Source organism: Pollicipes pollicipes, unplaced genomic scaffold (assembly GCF_011947565.3).
Source record: "Pollicipes pollicipes isolate AB1234 unplaced genomic scaffold, Ppol_2.1 Scaffold_5724;HRSCAF=6776_pilon_pilon_pilon, whole genome shotgun sequence".
Classification (NCBI taxonomy): Eukaryota; Metazoa; Arthropoda; class Thecostraca; order Pollicipedomorpha; family Pollicipedidae; genus Pollicipes; species Pollicipes pollicipes.
In genome coordinates this window covers 50,381,531-50,397,401 of record NW_023596746.1, presented here as the reverse complement: position 1 = coordinate 50,397,401, position 15,871 = coordinate 50,381,531, and positions in this window count along the sequence as shown.

Here is a 15,871-nt window from a genome sequence, read left to right as displayed (position 1 = left end):
ACCTGCATCACTCACACGGGCTCGCGTGCCTCGCGTCGTTCACAAGCAGTAATACGGTGCGTTGACTTGCGATGGCGCAAGATTAAATTTGAAACCATTAGGATTAAAAATGGATGGAACCCATATTCTACTCATAGCATGGACACGAGTGTTACTAAAACTGGGCTAATTGAATGAATGGTGACAAGACAGAGGTAGAGTAATATAAAAGCAAGCACGATTTCAAACGTTGACATTCGGTCGCTGCACACCTTCAGTCATGCACAAATTCCATCCAAGCACGTCCAACGCTTCTGTAATGGATTTGGATCCTCAGATATTATTTGTTTTGCCCCACCGCTGTAATAAAACCGCAGCGGCCCGTGCTGCAAATGACGGGTTAATATAGCTAAATAAGCCGAGTGCCTGACACTATAACGGCCGGAGTGCTTTCCTGTGTGGTTAACAACCGGCACGTCGGCGCGAAAGCTCCGGATCGTGTCTGCTCAACTCCGCATTAGACCGTTTACCAACTGTCTTGGATAGTTGGTAAACGGTAAACGGTACCAACGGTTAAATAGAAATCGGGCCGTATTATTTTCAGAACACAAACATGCTGGCGGTTTGATCAAACGGCGTATGTGTGCAGCCTTGCAATATCGGCTTTATTTCCCCAATTCAATTACTAGTAGAAACGAACAATTCTCCAATCGTATAAAGTTGGGTAGCATGGGTCCAAGCTGGATCGAGATCTCGGCAACCATACCTACCAGCGAGACGAGACTAGCGTATGGTGACGAAAGAGAAGGCGGTAAGCACCTGAACAAAAGCGCGCGTCGATGTGTGCGCTTGGTCAGGCGCTGTCCTGGCCGAACCATGGGCTCGCCGGCCCTCAGCCAGACGTTTGCCAGGGTCGGTGTCAGCCCTCGGCGACCGGGCAGGTCGAGACGCGTCGATCGATGTCAGCCCTCGGCGACCGGGCAGGTCGAGACGCGACGATCGGTGTCAGCCCTCGGCGACCGGGCAGGTCGAGACGCGGCGATCGATGTCAGCCCTTGGCGACCGGGCAGGTCGGGACGCGACGATCGGTGTCAGCCCTCGGCGACCGGGCAGGTCGAGACGCGACGATCGGTGCCAGCCCTCGGCGACCGGGCAGGTCGAGACGCGACGATCGGTGTCAGCCCTCGGCGACCGGGCAGGTCGAGACGCGGCGATCGATGTCAGCCCTTGGCGACCGGGCAGGTCGGGACGCGACGATCGGTGTCAGCCCTCGGCGACCGGGCAGGTCGAGACGCGACGATCGGTGCCAGCCCTCGGCGACCGGGCAGGTCAAGACGCGACGATCGATGTCAGCCCTCGACGACCGGGCAGGTCGAGATGTGACGATCGATGTCAGCCCTCGGCGACCGGGCAGGTCGAGACGTGACGATCGATGTCAGCCCTCGGCGACCGGGCAGGTCGAGATGTGACGATCGATGTCAGCCCTCGGCGACCGGGCAGGTCGAGACGCGACGATCGATGTCAGCCCTCGGCGACCGGGCAGGTCGAGACGCGACGATCGATGTCAGCCCTCGGCGACCGGGCAGGTCGAGACGCAACGATCGATGTCAGCCCTCGGCGACCGGGCAGGTCGAGACGCGACGATCGATGTCAGCCCTCGGCGACCGGGCAGGTCGGGACGCGACGATCGATATCAGCCCTCGGCGGCCGGCAGGTCGAGACGCAACGATCGATATCAGCCCTCGGCGACCGGCAGGTCGAGACGCAACGCTAACTGTACGACGCAGGCGACAGTATTAGCTGCGGGTCACCGACGAATCTGCCCGACCCAAAGACTGGCTGATCATGGGGCGGGAAGCAGCCAGTGTCAGATTTTTCGAAACCGATCCCAAATACAAAACCCTGTGACTTGAACCAAGACCGGTCGGTCCATGAAAACGACACAGGAATGTAGCCGTGTTATTGCGGTCAACCACCTGAGATATTTGAATTCCTCGCAATACTTTTGTCACAGCTGTAAAACTGAAAATCTTTGTGCATTCATAAAGGTGCCTGTCTGAAAATCTTGACTCACAGTCAATCATCATTTTTTAAAGCAGATGACTTGTGTATATATGAATGTATGCGTTTATGTATTTAAGGTGCAAAATCATAGTCATCGTTGGGCGCACGAATGGCGAAACTGAGACAAAAAGTACATCACTTCCTTGATAGCCACTTGAACCACCGTCATAAAATCTTAAAACTAATCCATCCATTGCATCTGCTACCCTAATTGCGTTAACTCAGTTTACGAAATTGACGAGAAAGCGTTAAAAACTGCAGTGTCCAAAAACCTGATCCGGATATTTTTTTAATTTGATCCGAACTCTTTGAATGGATGGATTTCTGGAATCAACGCTCACGCTAAGCAGCGCTTGTTGTGTGAGCCCTGACCCCACCATCCGATCGCGCAATCCCAGGCAACGGCAGAATTCAGTGGCGAAAGCTTAACGTGCCGCAATGCTCGGCACGGTCCGTCCTGCCCTCTGACGTCAACTGGCCTTTAGCGCGACCGCTGCCGCCGGCCGCAGGCCATACCTGTCAAAGACAAATAGCGAGCGCTCTAAAGCGACTCGAACCCACCCCGCCACGGGTGGGTGGATCGGAAGGCAGGCGCTCTAACCAACTGAGCCGCCGGGACGGACATATCATATATCGTATGATATAGGCGGGAATGTGGTTAGATCGCAGACAACTTACAAAATCGCTAGACTGGAGACTTCTTTATAAAAAACCAAACCCAGACCAGAATGTTGAGGCGCACCAGTGTAGCGCACAACACGTGTTGCCAAGTGTCTGGGCCTTGAAAAGTCCTCATCTTCACGCCGTCCAGGTACCTGTAACAGACGTCCCCGCACTTGCTCACGCCCTGCCTGACAGCCACCGACGCTCCATCCCATCTGACGCACCTGTGTTTGTTTATTGAGAGTTGGTGAAATAAATGAATTGGGTCGCGGGACCGCGATGCATGGCTGCGTTGATAACCCTGGAGTAATGACTTGATGAGGAGCCAAGGTCACTGATGCTCGACTCAGGGAGACTTTGCGCTCCTGCGTCGTCGATATAGCGGACAAAGCATCACCGCCAGTTGTTATCGTTGATTGAGCCGACCCGAACTCCCGCTATCGTCGTCCTGTGACCAGGCGGTGCGCCGCCCATCGTCACAGGCCGCCGCTCGGCTCTGTTGCAGGGAGAAGCCGAGGGAGACGCGCAGGTCATCCAGGAAGGGCGCGCGCGGTCGGCCCCTGGACCTGAGCGGCGCACCGGCCGCCGTCCCGCCCCCCGCGCCGTCGGGCGCCGCCCAGCCGAGTCCGAGGTCAACCGGTGCCCCTCGGCGGCCCGTCTGGGGTCACAGTCGGCCAGGTAATCAGGCTGCGGGAGGGACGTTACGCACACGGGCTTTCGTGGAAAGGTCAGACACGAAACACCTCTTGCCTCTTGATTTATGAGTGGGTTGCAAACCCTTGCACTGAACCGATCCAGAGAGGGATGGTGGGAAGGCCCGTTTCATGCTGCGTGACACGTCCATTATTGCGATGGCCTGATGTGGAAGTTCCACTGATCCTGCCTGCGTATTCCTGAGGATGAAGTCTCCTACTAAAGTTATTGTGGACTGTGCTGCTATTGTATTCTTATATAAATATGAAAACATAACATCCTAAGCATCGCCGGGCAAGCTGGGCCGACTTCTCCGGGCAGACAAGGCGCGTGCCTGGTCCCCGAGCCGGGAACGTGAAGGCACTTCGCGGCGCTGCCGTTCAGGGCCCGTGTGTATCTGGACTGTTTTCACTGGGCGGTCGGACTCCTGAACGGACGATGCGGGGCCCGGGGCGGCCGATGTCGGGCGCGGAGCGGCCGATGTCGGGCTCTAACGGCTGATGTTGGGTCCTAAGTGGCTGGTGTCGGACTCCTGAGCGGCTGATGTGGGGCTCTGAGCGGCTAATGTCGAGTCCCGAGCGCTGATCTCAGACCCTAAGTGGCTGATGTCAGACCCTAAGTGACTGATTTCAGACCCTAAGTGGCTGATGTCAGACCCTAAGTGGCTGATGTCAGACCCTAAGTGGCTGGTGTCAGACCCAAAGTGGCTGATGTCAGATCCTAAGTGGCTGATGTCAGACCCTAATCGGTTGATGTCAGACCCCAAGCGGTTGATGTCGGGCCCTAAGCGGTTGATGTCGGGCCCTGAGTGGTTGGTATCGGGTCCTGACCGACCAGTGGCGGGCCCTGGGCGGTCGATGTCGGCCCACTCGTCCCGAGAGGCCCCACATCAGCCGCTCACTCCGTCGCACCTAGGGGCCCTCCGCGGCTGACGGCCCTCGCCCAGGGGCCCTAAGCCGCTCTTAGCAGCTGGGGGTCCACGAGGCCGAGCTGCAGCTCCTGCTGTGTTGTAATCGCGCCGTACCCTGGCTGCGGTGTTGACGCCACATACGCCACTCACGCCAGCATACCGCCCGTGCAAAGGACACATGTCTCGTGATTCACTTGAAAGTGACCAACGGGGTGTTGTCGCGAAACAGGATCAGTATTCCATACCCACCACTGCAGCTTGCGGCAGGGCTCATGTCGTTGACCGGTACCAGCAGCAACGGCTTCCGCCCGCACCCATGACATGCGGTCTTGTGTAATACAGTCTGGGCTTGTGTTTCGGCTTACGAAACTCTTGGCCGAGTTCTGGCCGCCTGTCATGCTAAGATTTAAAATGCATGTGTGGTGATTTGGTGTTTTAGGTGCGTCGGCACCGGGGCTGTTTTACGCCCACATTAAAGATGCATTTAAGACACTCCAGGGGCCTGGCGTGCGTGTTACGCGGGCCGTTACAACTCGTACCCCTGACCCGGTGGCCGGGTGGGGCCATGCATGCTTCGGCACGGAGAGTCGTCTGGCCCAGACCGCAGGTGTCCGGTTTGTAGGTCGATGGTGCGGGTGAGAACTGCGTGTATTCTGACGCTTTTTACTCCCCTGCTGGCATTGTTCACGCGAGACAAGAGACTGCACATTGAGCCCCGATCACGTGGTGCGTCAATCTGCCTGCTGCGCCGAGTTGTTTTGAGCGCCGCGCGGCTTCAGTGTGATTGTGCTATCGGCGCCGCTCTGTGGGCCTGACGCCCGCCTGTGGGCCTGACGCCGCTGTGTGGGCCTGACGCCGCTCTGTGGGCCCTGCCTGACGGCCGGTTTGCGGCAGACTCGGAGTCGGCCTCGTCGCTAGCTGAGATTATGGCCGAGGAAGAGAGCGCCGGTCGGCCGGCCGTGCCGTCGGCTCCGTCTCCGGCTCCGGCTCCGGCTCCGGCTCCGGTTCCGGTTCCGGCTCCGGCTCCGGCTCCGGCTCCGGCTCCCGCTCCCGCTCCGGCCCCGGCCCCGGCGGCGGCGGCGGCGGCGGCGGCCAGCTCTCCCACGTCGCCGGGCGGCGGCGCGGAGGGCGTGTGGGGCGGACCAGCGTCTCCGCCGTCCGCTGGCGCCGGCGCCGCCTCGCTGGCCGACATCATCCGCCAGGAGCGGCGCCGCCTCCACAACCGGCAGCTCATGAGCGACAAGTCGCTGGCGCTCATACAGGTGCATAGGACGGGCCGCGCCGCTGCCGCCCGACCGCCCGCCGGCCCGCGGGGGCGCGCAGTGTGCGTGCGTGTGTGGTGTGTGTGTGTGTGTGTGTGTGTGTGTGTGTGTGTGTGTGTGTGTGTGTGTGTGTGTGTGTGTGTGTGTGTGTGTGTGTGTGTGTGTGTGTGTGTGTGTGTGTGTGTGTGTGTGTGTGTGTGTGTGTGTGTGTGTGTGTGTGTGTGTGTGTGTGTGTGTGTGTGTGTGTGTGTGTGTGTGTGTGTGTGTGTGTGTGTGTGTGTGTGTGTGTGTGTGTGTGTGTGTGTGTGTGTGTGTGTGTGTGTGTGTGTGTGTGTGCATGCGTGCGTGCGTGCGTGCGTGTGGGTGCGTGCGTGCGTGCGTACGTGTGCGTGCTGCAGTGCCGTGGAACGTGATCAATGCCTGCTTGTCTGGAACTTAGTGCGCCTCGCTGTGCGGTATTATTGAGCGTGCTGTGGTGGACCCAGGGCACGTCGTGGGCTCGAGTCGACCTTTACGGCTGGTTGATCCGCGCCGTGGCATGCCCTGTCGCGGGTGACTTGTAACGATCTTAAATAACGCTGTGTCTAGCTACTGTACGCCTTTGCGGCACGAACGTGGGCGGCTGGCTATCGGCTTTGTTGGCCCCGGTGGTACCTATGCCGATGAAGATATCAGTCCCACGCGGTCCCACGTGCTTACGAATGGCGTGTATAGTGACCTCTGTCCACCATTAGCAGGGAGATGCAGGGGTTGGCCATGGGGAGAGGCACAACTTCCAATTTTTGCAGTCGTTTTGAACGCTGCAGGTGTGCGAAATTTCTTTCGTTGCGCACATTGATATTACCTGTTTGTAATCTACATACTTTGGCGCGCTTACCTTGATGTTTGTTCGCGGTCGACATTCATTCATATGCATGCAAATGCACGCAAATGCTCAATAAGAGTGGGGGAGGGCAGACACGTCCCCCGCGCTTCTTGATGCGCACCTGGTCAGCGGCCATCATATCCCTGGGTGACGGGGTTTCACGGTCCTTGCGTCATTCCGCCAGTGGCGGGACCTGTATATCAGAGCCAGGTGGTGAGCGTGGCGGGGCTCCCTTCCCGCCACTGCTGGGCTCTACCCCTCTGTCGATGCCGAAAGTGTCCACATCCATCAGCGCGAGACGTCCGGTCCCCTTGTCTGTGAGTGTAGCGGTTCTGTCCATCACACGGATCGTCCTGTCCGCTTTTGCCAGATGTCTATAATCCCACCAACATCAGAGGTCTTCCTATCCTCAGCGCTAGGAGTTTGCCTACCCATCAGTATCAGAGGTGCGGTAGAGCGTAAACGCCTGCGGCTCCCCCGTCCGTCAGTGCCGGGGTGTCAGGTTTATCCCTCAATGTCAGAATCGGGTGTGGTCTCTCCAGTGTCGGTGGTCTCCGTGTTATCGGTACGAGATGTTTCCCCATACTGTGCATACCATACATGCCCCGCGACTGGATGAACTGCGTCTGTCTGCGTCAGAGCTCGCAGCACCCTCCAGCGTCAGGGTCTCTCCTTCCGATCACCGTCAGGGGTGTCACGCGTGGCCGGGGCTTTCCATCTATCGTTGGGCTCGCCCCAGTCCGTAGTGCCAAATGCCTCCGCGTCTGACGAGGCGTGTCTGTGACGGTGGTGACGGCTGCGCCGCCCTTGCTGCAGGTGGAGGAGCGGGCCATCCAGGAACTGCTGCAGCTGTACGGCGCGGCCGACGCCACCGCCGTGCGCATCACTGTGTGTCGGGAGCAGGCCGACCCGGCTGAGCCGCGCTGGCTCCGGCAGGGCAGATAGCCCCTCAGGGCCGCGCCGACACGGCGCCATGGTCCGCCCGGCGCCGTCTACTGCCGCTTGTTTTTCGTTTCGTGGAATGTCGCGTTCATGTTGTGATGTGTGGTGGCAGTCTGGTGTGGGCCGCTGCTGTGACTGTGACCGCGCCTCAAGCGGCGTGACTGGTGCCGCGTGCCCCGGGCGGCGCGTCTGCGGCGCCGGCCGGCCGGGCCGCCTCGCCAGCCCGCTGACCGGCCCTGCTCGACTTGGGTGCAGCCGTGGTGTTGCCATCGTTGGACGCCCACCTGTGTTGGGCTTGCTGGCATGGGACAGTCAGCTAGGCGCGCGCGCCGCGGTGTCGGATGCGGTTAGACATTGGTGTGGTCTGTTGTTTCGGCTCGCGTTGAATACACTACCGAGGCAGTGAGTTGGACCTTCACACGACTCTGGCTGGATCGGGCGTTTGTGTGCGGGATTCCAGGATGAATCACGGCCTGTGTCGCAGCAGGGGCTCGATGTGGCCTGTGGCGGCTTTGTGCCAACGCTGCGCTGGCGCCGCTATGCCGCTGTGGCGCGGCGTGCTTCGGACTTGCTGCGGATGCAATACATTAGGAATGGACCGACTGCTTTTCCACTGTCGCCGTCACCAAAGCCGTAGCAAAGAAGCGAGATTGACGGAGTGCAGCGCGGACGTCGCGTGTTTAACTCATTTGAATGTCTGGGCAAGCCGCCAGGTGGTGGTGCCGGCATCCCGCCGGTAATGTCGCCGTTTGCATGCACACTCGTTCATCAAGCTTTTGATGTGGCTGTCCACATGTATGCATGGGGTGGTAGTGAAGTGTGTCACCATACATTCGAAAGAAGCACACTGCTTGCATTCGCTGGCGGATAGAAGTTCTTGATACGGGCCTGGCAGTGCCGTTAAAAAGGCAGTCATCGGCCAAGCTACCACTGGCGGTGGGTCATCGCAATGCTCCCAGTGCGAACGCCAAGGGTTTTCTGCACAGATTGTTCACCGTGAAAGTCATTGAGCATTTGAGCAATACTGATGTAAATTTGAAGGGAAATCACAACATATAAGCCAACTGCAGTACGCCGACACTGCACGCATCCGCTCGAATCATGCAACCTCATTTGGTCATGGTTTGCAGCAGACGTGTTGTTTGTGGACCTTTCGCCTCACTCCACTCAACTCAACCACTCCACATTGGCTCCACTCCACCCAACCACTCCACATTGGCTCCGTTCCACTCAACCACTCCACTTAACCGCTCCACATTGCTCTAGAGTTGTATATGACGTCAACACTGGCTAAAATGTTGTGTGAAGCTGAATAAGTCACGATTAAATTTCCATACGCCTTAGTTGTTTGGACGTGTGTGCCGAGTCCGGGTGCAAATTGGCACTTTTGCAGTACTTCCATTTCAAGCCTCGCCAAGCATGTTTGGAGTGCAAGCGCTGCACCGTTCACAAGAATTACGAGCCTAACTAGGCGTGCATTACGGGATGGCGAGCCTCTTCCGCGATGCACGCTTTCCGGTTTGGACATCATTGCCGCCCTTCGCTTCGACGACATCTGTGGATTCGTTGCTCCCGGGCCTTTTACGTTTTGAGCGCCATGGTAATTAACGAACCGTGTCCCTGTGATCGCCGCCGGCGACTCCCCCGGATACGACTCCCTGTCGCGGCGCCAGTCACACCGTGGCCCTTTTGAAAGATGCTGATCCGACCCTTTTCGAGTGGATGGATTTTTGGATCAGAGCTCTCGCTTAACAATGCTTGTTGTGTGTGCCTTGGCCCTTGCCATGCGATCGCGCAATTCCAGGTCAATGACAGGATTCCGTTGCGAAAGTTTAAGGCGGTACAATGGTTGGCACAGTCCGACATGGCCTCTGGGATCACCCGATCTTTGACGCGGCCGCTGCCACCGACCGCAGGCCACATCTGTCAGGGGTTAGACATTGGGCGACTAAAGTGCCTCTTATACACCCCGTCACGGATGGACGGCTCGGGCAGCAGGCGCCCTTTTCACCTGAGACACCGGAGCGGACACTCTCCGTGGCAGTACGTGAGCGCCTCCGTCAGCAGCTTATCCAGGATTTGATCAAGTTCGACGCGACGTCACGCGTCACGAGATGTATCGGGCGATGCGCTGAGAAAGAGGACGCGCGCGCAATATCTGTTCTCTGGTGCTGCGTCCCAGGGCTCTGTCGGGCCGAGTAGCGATTGAGCAGTCACTGCTGATGGCCAGCGACCTCTGACTGTCTCGGTGATCAACGTGCTGATCATATTTCACCTGATTGATTTCCTCAGATTTATTGAGGGTCCGCCCCCACACGCCGGGGCTCCTGAATAAGACTCAGTTCGGGGAAATGCGTCTCAAGGTCTCAGACGGACATGGAGCCGACTGTTTGTTGTTTTACTCACCCTCCTGCGTCTACCCGCGTCCTGTGATATCATGTGTCGCTCTTCGGGCCTCCGGATCGGTCAGGGTCACCAGACTGGCATCCGGAAGGCCCCCTGCGGTGGGGCGGCATGGCCCTTAAGCCCCTGGCCGGGAACAGCGATTTGCCCCCTAGCGTTTTACTCAAGGAGGCCCCTATCGTGGCAAGAAATTGCGGGTCTCATTGGTGCTGAATAGGGTTGGTCAGAATGAGTTAAAAAAAGAACGAGGCAATCCCATTTTGACTGAGAATGTCTGTTCTTTTGCAGAATCGACTAGTGAAACAAACTGCCAAAAGGCTTGAGCCTGCGCGCCCACACTCTCGAAAGCACGGATAGCGATGGTCTGGTTTTCAGTTTACGTAAAACCGAACGGCGTGAACCGCTGCACTAAACACCAGGCAGTGCGGTTCCGTCGGTGTATGGTGCATTCTTTACAGCTGGGCTGAGAGAAGTTCCTAAAGGTCACGTGGCGCCTGGATGTATTTTGTTCCAGTTCAAATAAAGCAAACATTAGTTCACGATCACGAGTAACTTTCACCCTGTGACCATATAGCCCTCAGTGGACAACGGGTGGTGAGGAGGTCTGGAAGCAAGGAATGCTTGCACTCGGGTAAGAAACCAGACCAGCGGGGCGGTGACTGGGGCCAGGAAAAGAAGAAGGAATAGAGGACAGTTAATACGCAGTTAAATTATGTATGCTCCAACCCCTTTTTACATCAAACGTGTCAATAATTTTACGATTTTTCCTCCACCTCTTTGTGAAAAATGTTATTACCCCTCCACCCAAAAAAATATCATTTTCAGAACGCTGCGGCTTGAACTGGGCAATAAGGTAAACCGGGCGCGTTACACGCAACGCAACGTTCAGAAGAGAAATCCCTAGCATGCGGATATGGCTGCATGATGATGATGGATCTGTAGCTTATCAGGTCCTGCATAACACCAACCACGCGTTATTTGCAAATCCTTTGAAACTGTGCTATGTTCTGAATTGTTACATGGCATTAAGCACTCCGGTATACAGCTCACCTGCAGCCCAGCGACCACCAGGAGCCAACGGGAATGACATCATGCCACAGTGCCCGTCACGCCCTCCAATTCATTTCGTTGTTAAGGCAGGGCACTTTGGAATGTAAGCCAGTCTGTCGTAGATTACTCGATGCTCGCAGCTGAAAGCTTATTGACAACTTGCTTGATCATAATGGATGTTTAATAGGCTATTAGGAATTCGCGCACACATGCGGTCCAGTATGGGTTGATCCCATAACTTTCCCTGGACGGTGCCGCGCCTTCCTCAAGCGTGGAAGCATATGGTAGTACCCCGCTGACAGGGAAGGCCAAAGCGGTTTCTATTCACAGCCACACCGCCAAGAAATTGGTTGCATTCAGCAGTAAAAGAACGCATGACTTCTGTGCACTTAAGCGACCTTTAGCTCAGTCTGCGGCCCAGAAGCGATCGGAGGCAGACGGCTCTAGCTTCGGTGACCACTGGACAGGATTGTACGAATCACCTGGAAAATAGTGAAATTAACTCGTCTGCAAAGTATCCGGTTTGGAATGACTGATAGATGCTTTTCAACCAAACGTGGAAGCGCTCAAACATTAGTTTTGTTCATGTCTTCGGCTGAAGGTCGTGCTCTCTGATGTCCTGAATAACATATATTGATCAGGACGGATCGATCTCGTGCCGATGACGCAAATGTACTTTTTCAGTGCATTCATGGACTAGATGTTAATAGCTTAATTGCACTGTACACCAAACAGTCCGTCACAAACTTCATGATAGCGCCATCAACATCAAGAGTTTCAAAAATTATTTTCACGGCGTGCTAAGCGTGGAAAAATGTGCTACAGCTGCGAATGATAAGATGGAGCGATTCAGAGATAGGTGGAAACCTTTAATAATGACAACTCTGAAACTTCAAACGAAAATTGGTTGTAAAGCTATACGTCACGTGGCATGATGTTATTTTATATTGTTTTTATTTTATTCTGTCACTTATTTAGTTTTGATTTTATTCAATTTATTATTTTGCATTTGTATATACATTATATACAAATATTTATCCTACATTTTTGTATCATATTCATAGTATTTTATCTAATTTCTATTATTTATTTATTATTATTGATTTTCTTAATATTATGTATATAAATATATATATATATATATATATATATATATACATATATATATATATATATATATATATATATGTCCAAATAACGGCATTTGGCTGCGTGTCTCGGCGCCGGCTGGCGTGCCTACAGCAGGTCAGCTGCGCCCACTCACCCGCTCACCCTGCCGGCCCCGCACCTGCAACGGAGGGTCATGCCATAACTGCCACCGTCAAGCTTGGCACGTATGCATGCACGTACCTTTTGAACCCTAATGGTTGCGTGACGGGAAGTGTTCCGCTGACGGCGAGGACTCGGCCGCGGCCCCACCGTTTCCTGCCTGAGGGGTTTCGCTTCGGTTGCAGCAGTTGAACAACGCCGGCATTCATAAGAATCTGACGTTTTGGGTCGCACATAGAGGTTGTTCCGTGTCTGCATGGTTTCACTTTGATTGCAGTTGCTACGGCCTGGTGTTCATATGAATCCGGCATTTCAAGAAACTCGCATTTGTAGCGTGAAGAGTCCATTGACCTGTCACAAATCCAGCGCCGTCATCGGTCATCGGTCCACGGCCCAGGCGCGTGGAGCGCGTGCCGCGTTAAGGTGGAGCCATAATGGAGCCATAGAAGCGAGCTAGTACGGAGTCCCTGGTGAGGTCAAGAGATCTCGAGGCGGCCCGTTAGTGCACGCTCAGGCAGGCGTCTCCTGACAACAGGGCAATTACGCTTGGCATTCACATAGCTTCCTTCGAAATCCTGCCGGAGTCCCGAGTGGCGGCAAGGGAAGTTGCAGCGTGCGGATCTTGGCTTCTGTTTCACAGCTCATATATAAGCGTTAGATTAGTTTTGACGCACTAGCGGCTGAGAACGTTACTGTCGCAGTCTGCTGAGCCGGTTGTAGCCGGGCTGATAGTTCAGTGCCGACGGCTGGAACTTCTTGGCAATTCATTGCCGAAAGGAATTTCAGAGTACTTACATGTGCCAGTGCTACGCACTGGTGCCGTTTTTACTAAGGCTTTCCCGAGCTCCAAGCAATCACAATACAGTAAGATATGAAACGACTAGCCATCTCCTCAAAAGCCTTATACTTGTGCTGTGGTATACGTTGAAATGAGATAAAATATTGCATTATTATATATGAGACCATGTGCATTTTTTCCCGATTTTTGGTTAAAATGGGCAAAGAAATCATGTAAGTTGTTCAGTGCATTAGCGAGGAACATTAGTCATATAGATAAGAATTATTATTAGCCTTGTTTCTCGGAAAAAAGCAGGAGAAGGAGATAGAGTTAGGTTGATGTTTCGGCAACATGCTTTTCTCGAAATTCTTCCGGTATTGTTTCGAGAAAGGTATGCTTCCGAAATATTAATCTAACTATATCTCCATTTTCCCGGTTTTTCCGAGGAATAAGGCTAATGCCACTGCCCTATCCATGGGACAAAGAAATGCAAAGTTTTAATTCCGCTTGAAAGTCACATACTAAGGAGGCCTGATGCTAGAGGATTCTCACTAAAAAATTGGGCCCCAAGACGCCTCTGACGCACTGATCGGTCATGTTGGAAGCAAACTTCCACGGAACACACCTATGTCACCAATCCTCCTCCACGATCAGCCTGTCAACACAGAGCCCGCTAAGGAAGCAGCATTTCAAACTCCTGGACGCTTTCATGAAGAATTACGGTGCACAACTTTTAAAACCTTTAAACCTTTTTAGCGTTTATTTTCTAACCACACACCTTTCATCAGCGATTTTAGGCTAAAAATGTGTCGCAAATATTTTAAAAAGCATGTTTGTAAAGACGCATAATTTGGTAAAAAAACGGCTAGCAGACCGTACGTAAGATAATGCTTTAATGGACATATCTAATGATAGATCCCTTTCTATCGCGATTTTTCAACTTCCGCTAAAAACATTCAGTGGCATCTCTGGCTCAGACGCGACAAAACAAACTGGTCTTTCTTTGTAGCATCCCTGTTCATATGTATGCAGTACTTACAAAGTTTTCTTAGTTCTTATATACTCTGCTTGTAATGTTTACAGAGTTTACAACTACCTTATCATGATCCAATACGAACGATTTGTTGCACACAAAACCAATGTCAACAATAATGAGGCGGCCGGCATCCAAGGCCTTCGACCGATGCACAGTGCTGATTGCGAGGCCTAGTATTTTCCTAAAATCCGGGTGAGCTAAAGGTGGGGGCTGAGGAAATGTCTATGAAGGGTGACGTTTAGCCTGACAAACTAGTTCTTAGCTGGATACATGTGGTTTATCCATTGCACGCTAATATGATTGCATGGAAACAATCTTCGTTGTCAGAGAAGTTAGTATACACTAAAATTGAATAAAACATTTCTTAACTTTAAAAAACGATTCAGTACATCATGGTGAAAACGGCCAATGTAGATGACTGCTGCTGCATTTTTCATTTCATACTCGTTTTGTGAATTTGTTTCGTGTTTGAAAAAAGACGTCATCTTTTCCGAAAAAACGGGTGGATACCAAGCGCACCGAGTATGTATTCTGCTTTTCGTGTCGCTGAACTCACAGAAACTCCAAATAAGTCCATCCAAGGAGACACAAAACATCGCACACAACCACATGGGTCTGTACAAAGCATCGTTTTATTGATAGCCGATAGCGATGGCCGGTGGACGCCGTCATACAGTCAGCCTAATTCGAACGATACAGGACAGAACGCCCAGCCTGGGTTGCGACTACGACCAAAAAGGAGCTTTGCGGCTCAAAGTATTACGGGCAGTGCTAGGCATAGCCATTGCTTATGGCAAGTTAAAGTGAGAGAAAATAGATGCCATATTTAAGAGCGCTGTGATCAGTGGAGGTAGGGATGTGTGCTGGGCTACATACTTCTTCACGGTCGTCAATAAGCGCATTACGCAAGAACAACAAATGAATTAGTGCAGCTGGTATAACACTGGCGCAGGAACAAAAACGGCTGGGCAAGTAGCAAGCCTAACACAAACATACAACTGGTCATCCTAAGATTAGTTAGGAGAACGCATGATGTTTGAACACATCTCGAAGCATGGTGTATTAGTTCTGAGAGTACACCACTCCGCTTGACAATGCTGCAATGCTTTTGAACAAAGCGCGGGGTCGCTGCGGTTGTGTTTGCTGTAGAATTTGACGTGAGGATTGTATATCATTCCGCCGATAACGAACATAAAACGGCTCCAAAAGGCAAGCAACAATATCTCCGCGTGCGGCGGTTCTAACTCACACGCGTTGCTTTCAAACGGGCAGATGTATGCGGAAAAGCCCCTCGTTTTCATCGGCACATCAAAAGGTCGGCCGCTGCCTAGGTCAGATGGTGCCTCAAGAGAGGCCAGTAGAGCAGGTCAGGTTAGGTCAGATCGGGGCGTGTCATCACGGAGACCGGTGCGGTTCGCTGGTAATCGAACTAGTGAGCAGCTCACGCCGGCAACGGCCAGTTACTGGCGACAATTTGGCAGGCAGCCTCAACAGTCTTCAGACTACTACAATTACGGTTACGATTTGAGTCATGGGTCAGGCCAACGAATGTATCACAGTGACGTCACACTGGTGACGATTCGTGACTGGCGACGGTCGACAGTGACGTAATCAATCCGTGGTTCTGGCTGTCCGATAGGTCGGCTGTTGGTGCAGGCTGGTGACCTGAGGCTGGTGAAATGAGGACAAGACCACACGCTGTTTTGGCGTATTGACAGCCCGATATATGATCCGACTGCAACAGCCATTGACACTCCAGCAGATCACTTGTCAGTTGGTTGGCTGGCTGGTCGGTTGGTTATCGGCTGATATTCGGCCAGACCGCCGGCTAGTGCGCACCAGCTGCTCACTCCCGACAGACCGTCCGCGGGCGCCAGCTGTTGACGCCGGCCGCTGATTGGCTGGGCCCGCCGCTGACGGCCGCACCGGCCGAGACGTCGCCCGGCGCTCCGGCCGT